Below are 9,991 nucleotides of genomic sequence, written 5' to 3' on the forward strand. Positions count from 1 at the left end.
GCACACACGTTTGATGTTTATAAAAATGCGTGAGAACCCACAGCCACAGGCTTCGTTGCCTCCCTGCCCGATGGAAAGCCGAGAGGAAATTGACAGAGCCCTTCCTCCTCCTGCCCTCTATGAATGGTAACCCCGGGTCACTGCCATCCTGCGGCCTCAGCATTTCTTTGTGCTGGAGCAAGTGCGGTTGCCAGGACCGCAGAGGAAGAGGATAAAGGAGTTGCTCTGCCCTCGCAGAGGACTGCACTTGTTGCCTCTCGTGCCCCTGGCCAAAGGCCTTTTCAATTAGACCCGACGCATTGGCTCTGGGCTGCCTTGGCTTCCTGTCACCGTGGACTCTGTTTAATGTCTCAGCTGGATTTGGCCGCGTTGGCGATGGCAGGGAATATGGCTGGTCCTCGTGGGTGGGTTTGCACATTGCCATCCTGTACGTGTGTCCTTCTGCGGGCCTGGCAGCCTCTCTCCTGTCTGCCTTCTCCTCGGAAGCTCATCGGCAGGGAACTGGACTCAGCTACTGCCTAATGGAAACCAGACATCCCAGCACCCAGAGGAACAGACTGACTGAATTCTGCACTTTTCTGGAATAACTCGGATGGTTGTTATTTTATTCATTGGAATGGAGATGAATTGCTAAATGTAACAGTTAAATGTGATTTAAATTGTATATCTTTGTAAAGTTTCTCATATAAATTCACTAATTTAAAAAAAATCCTTTGCACAGACATTTGCCTTTATTTTTGTGTTCCATGAGCTGCGGGGAACTGAGAGGCAGAACGTTCCAGCCAGGGACACAATTTTCTGTTTCTGAGCAACATTAGGCATCACCGTTAGGACATTAGACATATGACATCAGAAGGCAAGAGCAGCCAGCAGCTTGCGAAAGCATCCCAGAGGTCCTCTTTGGAGAGGTAGTAGGTCCCCGTATAAACAGTTATCTTCCAATTTGCCAACACCTTGATCCTGTTCCTCCTTCCTGATTCTGAGTCCCCACTTTGAGCTGAGACTTTTGTATTAATCATGCTGTTTTATTTTCTGTATTTTCTGATGATTTGACATTTGGCGCCTTGCTGATGCTGGGGAGACTGCCCCTCCCGGGGCCAGCTAATTTCTAGAGATGGTATATACTTGCCTGCAAGTGCCAAGCCAGAGTCCAGGCCCTCAACAACCTCCCTGATGGAGGTCTGACACGCCAGCATCTGCCCAACCATGCCAGGGCCAGGTGCCAGGCAACTAGGGACAGCCCCTATGCCCCAGAGCCCACTGAAGTTACTCAAACCAGGTCCTCAGCCGGCTCACCCTGCCTTTCCTGGCCTTTGCCATGAAAACCACAATAAAGGCTCTTGCCTGTGTTTTTAACCTCGCTCCCCCCGCCCCCTGATCCGCCCTGCCTGCCCTGTGTGGCGGGCCACGCCTTCTGTTTCTAGGGATGTACACAAAGCACTTCGTGTTTTTTGCGACAGTCATTTTCACGTCTGCGTGTCTCACCATACCTGATTAAAACAAATCCTGGATACAGTTTACAACAACTTTTGGCCTCTCTTTAGCTCAAATCTTGGTAACAGCCCTTCAAGCTCAAAGTCATTAGTTCCCTACCACCCAAACTGACAGTACTTATTCAGAATAACGTATATTCTGATTAGCAATAGATATTGATAGATAACAATGAATTTAAAGTTAAAGGATACAAGTAGAAATATAGAACCATAATGTAGAATTTCCAAATCATTCGAAGAAAAATGCAATCTAGTAAAAGTTGGAAAAGAAATAAAATAAAGAATAAGAATGCATGGTAAGTATAAAGTAAAAGATAATTAGGAATAAATCTAAGCATGCCAATAATCACAATCAATGAAAATAGTTTTAAATATTCTATTAAAATCTCTCAGATTGGGATAAGGAAAAGAACCCCTCAAATCTGAGACTATACATATTATAGGAGATTTTCCTAAAACAAAATGTTATAGGAGAGTTGAAAAAAAATGAAAAGAGAATTACACAAAATAAACGTGTATTGTAACATCACATTGTACCTCATAAATATATAAAATTATTATTTATCAAATGAAAATAAAACTTTTAAAAAATGAAAAAATATTTTTAAGCAAATGTTAATAAAAAGAATGTTGAGCATTATTTGTATCAGATGAAAATCAAGTTCTAAGTGAAAATTATTGTAAGAGAGAGTTCTGTTTTTTGGTTATGCGAGGTACAATTTACCAAGGAGTTATATTAATAATACAGTCATGCATTGCTTAACAAAGGGGATACATTCTGAGAAACATGTCATAAAGTGATTTTGTCGTGCAAACATCATAAAGTGTACTTGGACAAACCTAGATGGTACAGCCCGCTATATACCTAAGCTACATGGTATAGCCTATTGCTTGTAGTCATCTTTACAATGGCTATGTCACTAGGCCACTAGGCAACAGAAATTTTTCAGCTCCATTGTCCATTATAATCTTATGGGACCATTGTCTCACGTGTGGTCCATAATCGACCTAAACGTTGATGTGTGGCACATGATTGTAGTTATAAATCCGTATGCACTTAATAACACAGCTTCAAAACAATAAAGCATAAACTGATAGAAGTTCAAAGAGGAATGTATGAATCCGTAATCATAGTGGGAGACTGAAAAAATTCACTGCTCTCAGATATTGACAAATAAACAAAAATTAAGTGAGAATACAGAGGGTTTGTCACCCAGGCTGGAGTGTAGTGCATGGTGCAGTCATAGCTCACTGTAACCTTGAACTCCTGGATCATGTGATCCTCCTACCTCAGCCTCCTGCATAGCTGGGACTACAGGCATGTGCCACCATGCCTGGCTAATTTTTCTTATTTATTTATTTTGGTAGAGATAGGGTCTCACTATGTTGCTCAGGCTGGTCTCAAACTCCTGACCTCAAACTGATTCTCCTGCCTTGGCCTTCCAAAGTGCTGGGATTACAGGTGGGTGCCATCATGCCCTGGCCTGAGACTGTATTTGTTTTTACACACTTAATATACATGAATAAAAATTAGACAGCATCATAAAGAAAATCCACATTCCAAAATTGAAGAATGGCCAAAACAACAAAACGAGTGCAAAAGAAAAAATTAAAAATGGAAATTACGCAGATAGTAATTTAAAAAAGAATCCAAAACTGTTAGTAGTGATTACTTTTGCGGAAGAGAATTGGAGATGAGTATGGAATTTTTACATTTAGCTGCCTGAATTTTTTATTATTGAGTATATAATTTTGAACTGTCTAAAGTAACAAGTATAAAAAGTAACAAATGAATACATAATAAATTCTCTTGTCCAATTAAAAAAAAACACTAAGAAAAGTTATTTGGAAATAAAGTCACAAAAATCATTATATAGCACAACCTGTGGATGATGAGAAAGCCTGGGTAAATGTATGGCCTCAAATGCACCAATTACACCATAATAAACACGACAAAAGTGAACAAAGCATTCAACTGAAAAAGGCTTTTCAGCCCACTCCCCACCCCCAAAGTAAAGAAAGGCGCTAGTCCAAATAGAAAGTACAAACACTGAAAAGAGATAAGACTATTATTTGCGGTTACTATAATTATCTACTATAAACAACCTACAGATTCAACTGAAACACCCAGTCATCCAATAAATAAGAATAAAACAATGTGATATTTTTGCTCCTTATTTAGACAAAGTTTAGATTTTCCACTGCTGATAGGGATGTGAGAAATAGGCACTTATGTATATAATGTTGGTGGGGATATAATTTGCTCCATTTTTTTGCGGGGAATTCAGCAGAATCTATCAGAGCTTCCAACACACTTATTCTTTGACAAATAACTGCACTTACCGCTATTCTACGCCAACACTTTCACATCTGCTTGAAGAAACTTGTGCAAAGAGTTTGTTGTTTGAAATCACAGAAAATTAGGAGCAATCTAAATGTTTATCAACTAGTAACAAACGATCATCTAGTTATACTATGGGACATCATGCAGAATTGTGTACTGACTTAGAGACTTTCTAAGACATATTGTTAATTGAAAACATACAAATGAAAAGCAGCTGTTTTGTCAGATACAGCTGTTGGCCATCTCAAAAGCAATTGTCAACTGCCTTCTTTGGTGCTGTTCCCTCTAGCGGTTGACAGAGTTAAATACTTCCCTTCCTAGCTTCCACGGCGTCCAGAGGTGGTGGCGGGACACACTTGGCACATAAAACTTATACAGAAGTCTGTTGGTAGGTTTCTGGGAAAACTTTGCTTTCCTGATAAAAGGGCCAGAGACAGCAGCCCTTTCCTCTTCTTCCTGCCTTGAACACACAGATATGTAGCAGGTGGACTGTGGGAGGGGGCACTCATCTTGCAGCCACAAGGTCACAAACATTAAGGAAAGTCCCTGAAAATCATCCGGATACTGGGGCCACCAAACGTCACCGAGCTACTGAGCTAACTCTTGGATCTACTTAAGTTCAGAATTCTTGGATTGTGAGTCAAATAAAAACACCAATTGCTTAAATCACTTTTAGTGAAAGCTTCTAGATGAACACATTCCTAACTGATACAACCCCATATTGGTATAGGTACATCTATGTAAATGCAGAGAGAAAATTTGTGATGGGTCACACCAAATTGTATGTAGGGTTACAACTCAGGAATGAAATGGGATTGACTTTTCACTCTACGTACTTTTTTAGCATTCGAGATTTTTTTCAATAAGGAAGTTTTTAATGTATCAAGCATGTGATCTAAAAAAATGTACAAAACATAAAAACAAAACCTCACTGTTGAAGTTTTGGGATTATAGCCAATTATAAACAAAAATAATGTCACTCATAGTTCCATCACAAAGCAATAAACATTGCCAATTTGCTCTTTTTTTTAATTAATAGATTTTTATCTTTTGGAAGGTTTAGATTTATAGAAAAATTGAGCGGAGGGCACAGATAGTTCCTATATACCCCCACTCCAGCAGTTTCCCTTACTTTTAACATCTTGCATTAGTGTGGTACATATGTTACAATTGACGAACCAATATGGATACATTATTATTAACTAAAGTCCGGAGTTTATTAATAAGGTTCACCTCGTGTTATATAATTCTATGGGTCTTGACAAATGCATAATGCCATGTGTCCACCATTGTACTCTCACACAGAGTAATTTCACTGCCCTAAAAATCCCCTGTGCTCTGCCTGTTCATCTCTCTCTCCTGCCCCACCCCTCCAAATCCCTGGCGACCACTGATACTTTTATTGTCTCCATAGTTCTGCCTTTTCCAGAATGTCATACAGTTAGATTCACACAGTTTGTAGCCTTTCAGATTGGCTTCTTTCCATCAGTAATAACCATATAGTTTCCTCCATGTCTTTTCGTGGCTTGATCGTTCATTTCTTTTTAGTGCTAAATAATACTCATCATCCAGATGTACCACAGTTTAATCTATTCACCTACAGAAGGACATCTTGGTTGCTTCCAATTTTTGGTTATTACCAATAAAGCTGCTATAAACATCTGTGTGTAGTTTTTTATATGGGCATAAGTTTTCAACTCAATTGGGTAAATACCTAGAAGCACAATTGCTGAATCATGTGGTCAGACTAGGTTTAAATTTGTAAGAAACTGCCACACTGTCTTCCAAAGTAGCTGTATCATTTTGCATTTTACATTCCGTGCCAGCAATGAACGAGAGTTCCTGTTGCTCTGTAAACATTTGGTATTGTCAGATTTGGGGATGTCAGCATTCTAGGGGTGTGTAGTAGTACCTCACTGTGGTTTCCATCTGCAATTCCCTAATAACATAGGGCGTTGCACATCTGTTCTGTGCTTATTTGCCATCTGTTGTTCTCTTCTCATAAAGTGTGTAACCCAGGTGACAGTTCAGGTCTTCTAGTCCCTTGAAAGTCAGATAAGACTTATTAAATCCCTTATTCCAAGCTCTGTGAAAGTGCTAGTGCCTTTCCCCGATAAATACAGACTAGATTAGAAGAAAAGACTCATAGAAGTGAAGGAATTTATAGTGCTTAACATTCTTTACACGTGTAAAGTATTGAGTGTTTTGCAAATGCCTTCCCACGCACCATCTCACTTGGACTTGGCAATAACCTTTGGCAATAACCCTTATTTTAAAAATAAGCCCATTTTAAAAATGAGGGTGGCTAGATGACTTGTCCCAGCTCACAAAACTTTGAAGTGGCAAAGCTGGGACCTATTGAAGGCTTTTCTACTCCAAGGCTTTTCTACTTTCCAAGGCTGGGGCTCTAAGTGTCCGAAAGAGGAGATCAGCTATTATCCCAGCCACCTGGGAGGTCAGTATGTACCACTAGCTCCTGCTGCCCTGAGGTCATTCATGTTTCCAAGTCCACACAGCCAGGAAGTGGTGGGAAGTCTGAGGTCTTTGCTGCTGCATCCAGGAGCTTGATTTGGGGTAAAACTGGGGTGTGGGGTCTTCCTAATCCCTCCTAGGTTGGAGGGCTCCCATCACATCCAACTTTGCATCAGTCAGGAAGGTGGGCATTGAGAGCAGGGTGTGGGGCAAGGGGTGCTCATTGGTTAGTGAGGGGATGAGAGTATTAAGCATGTTTGTTCCTTCTGATACTTTGACATCTTGGGGACTTCCTGACACTGGAGGGACTGCCCCTCTCAGAGCTAGTCAGTTCCCAGAGGTAATACAGGACTCACCTGGGAGCCGGCCTTTCACATGCAAACCAACCAATCTATGGCCCACACCCCACCACTTCCTTTATCAGGCTGTTACACTCTGGTTGCTCTTCCCCTGCCCTGATCTCCCAGAACCTGCTACTATGCAGCTAGGGACAGTCTCTACACCCCAGGGACTGCTCAAATTATTCAAATTAGCCAATCCTAAACCTGTTCACCTGCCTCTCCTGTTTGTTCCTGGAAACCACAATAAGGGCTCCTGCCTACATTCCCCTCTGCTCCCTCTGCCTCCCATTCACCCTCCCACACTGGTGTTTCCCTGTGTGTCTCTGCATGGCAGTGGGATGTTCCCTTCTCTTGGAACTGTGAGTAACAAACTCTCTCCTTTTTCTTTTCTTTTTTTTTTTTTTTTTTGATACAAGGTTTTACTTTGTTGTCCTGGCATGAGGGCAGTGGCATCATCATAGCTCACTGCAACCTCCAACTCCTGGGCTCAAGCGATCCTCTTGCTTCAGCCTCTGGAGTAGCTGGGACTACAAGGTGCGCACCACAATGCCTGGCTAATTTGTGTGTATGTGTGTGTGTGTGTGTGTGTGTGTGTGTGTGTGTGTGTATGGGATCTATATGTACACGCTGGTCTCAAATTCCTGGCCTCAAGCAATCCTCCTGACTCAGCCTCCTAAAGTGTTGGGCTCACAGGCATGAGCCACCATACCTGGCCCAGCAGGCCTTTAAGTATGCCCAAGCATAATTATTACCCTGATGATTATTTATGAGCAATTGCTGTGTGCCAGATCCTCTTCTAGGTGCTGGGGACCCACATCAATCCAAATGGATAAAAATCCCTGCCCTTAGGGAGCTTATATTCTAGCTGGGGGAGAGATGATACGCAAACAAGTGCATGACACATCGTGCTGCGACATGCACGTGCAGTGGGGAAAGTACACCAGGTCCCGGGGACTGGAGGTGGGCGGGGAGAGGGCAGCTCTAAGTCACGCAGCCCTGGAAGGTCTCACAGATGGTTAGGGGACCCACTGCCCGTCTGACCCCCTCACCACGTCCGTGCGCACTGGCTGCCCCAGGAGCACACGAATTAACCAATGCCTGGCTCGATGGTCAAGGACGCCCACTTATCTGCTCATGACACCTCGGCCGTTGCCCCGTTTCTGTAGCTCCTCCGCATGGCCGGGCCACGGTCACCTGCCGTGGGGTTGCAGTCTGAAATGTCGGTTCTCGGCGCGCTCATGGCCAAAGAATGACCAGACGCCCCCAAATAAGGCAAGAACAAAAATGAGGTTCACTGAGGAGAGAAAGATACAGGTTTATAGAGTGAGATCCAAACGCCACAGATGACGACCGGCCCCACTGTCAAAGCAAAGGAGAAAGAGAAAATAAATAAAAGGGGGGGGTAATTGGTTATGGTCTGGGTCTTGTTCTACAGTGGCCTGACAGGAACCTTCCGGTGGCTGAGGCGTCACCATGGAACCGCTCTGATTGGCCACTTGGGAGCTCTGAGAGTCTTACTGCGCATGCGGATCTCCCATGAGCCTCTCTGAAAGCCGGCGGTCGAGGGCGAACCGCAACCGCGCGGGCTTTCGTCCCTACGAGACCAGGAATCCCTCGCTATCAACCTAAGGCTGCCGGGGGCTTTGTTTGCCTCCTTGCTTCCCCGGCCCAGTGCTTCACTCCCCTACTCGGTTTTCATGGTGAGTCTCTCACGACAAATCTTTATCTTGCGTTCTGCTTCTGGGGAACACCACCAAAGCCAAAGGGAGACATGCAAGAGCTGCTGGACCTCTGGGCAGAGCACGTTCCAGGTGGAAGGAACAGCCAGTGCCAAGGCCCCGGGAATGTCAAGGAGGGCACATCCCACAGGCCTTGGGACCCCTTCGTAAGGACTCTGGTTTCTCAGAGTGACGTGGGAGCCCTGGAGCAGGAGCAGAGGAGTGACATGGAACTGATTTGTGTTTGAAAAGAGCTCTTGACTGCTCTGTGGGAAAGAGGGTGTAGGGGCAGAGGGTGGAATTGGGGGGCTATTCAGAAGGCCACTTCAGTAGCGCAGGGGAGGGGATGTGTGGCTCAGACTGGTGGAAGGGAGAGAAGTGGCTAGATTTTGAACACATTCAGAAGGTAGAAATGACAGCATTTCCTGCCAGATTGGGTGTGGGCCATAAGAGAAAGAGAGGAGACAAGGGTGACAGTCAACTAGAAAATATAATAGATGTGATTCATGATAGCAAACAAACTATAAAGTTTCTGGAAATTAAAGAATCCACAATACCCAAGAGAATTGAAAGTAGGGGCTCGAACAGATATTTGTACATCCATGTTCATAGCAGCGTTATTCACAATAGACAAAAAGGCAGAAACAACCCAAATGTCCCCCAAAGGATGCATGGATAAACAAAATATGCTCTATACATTACAATGAAATATTATTCAGCCTTAAAAATGAAGGAAATTCTCACACATGCTACAACATGGATGAATCTTGAGGACATTATGCTAAGTGAAGTTAGCCAGTCACAAAAAGACAAATACTGCATGATTCCCCTTATATGAGGTCCCTGGAGTGGTCAAGTTCATAGAGACAGAAAGTAGAAGGGGGGTTGCCAGGGCTTGGAGGAGGGAGGAATAGAAAATTAGTTTTTAATGAGTTTGGAATGTCAGTTTGGGAAGATGAAAAAGTTCTGGAGAGAGATGGTGGTAATGGTTGTGCAACAATGTAGATATACTTAATGCCTCTGAACTGTCATTTAAAAATGGTTATGGCAAATTTTATGTTATGTATGTAACTACAATAATAAAAAAAATGCACAAGCCCTCTATGGAGAATTATTTAAATCTCTGTTGAAGAAGAGAAAATAAGATCTCAATAAGTGGAGAGACATTTCCTGTTCATGGATGGGACAACTAGACATTATAACGATAACATTTCTTTCTGAATTAATCTATAAATCCAGTGCAATCTCAATAAAAATTCAAGATATGTATTTTGAGGACCTCCACGAAATTTTTCTAAAATTTACATGCAGGAATGAAGGTCTAGGAATAGCTATATCAAGTTGGAAAAAAGAGCAAAAAGAGGTCCCTACCCAACCAGTTATGAAGACATACTATAAGTAATAATATAGACCAGCAGACCAGAAGAGAGCTCAGAGGGAGACCCAGTCTAGGTGGAGTTATATTAATATGTTTGACAGATGATATAAGATAAAGATAGCACTACCAATCAATGAGGCAAAGACAGAAAGATGTTAGGAAAATTGGCTTAGCATTTTGAGAAACAAATTGAAATTTCTGTATTATACTATGTTCAATTAGGTTAAAAATCTAAATGTGAAAGG

The sequence above is a fragment of the Propithecus coquereli genome, unplaced genomic scaffold (genome assembly GCF_000956105.1).
Source record: "Propithecus coquereli isolate 6110/MARCELLA unplaced genomic scaffold, Pcoq_1.0 Scaffold79, whole genome shotgun sequence".
NCBI classification, from domain to species: domain Eukaryota; kingdom Metazoa; phylum Chordata; class Mammalia; order Primates; family Indriidae; genus Propithecus; species Propithecus coquereli.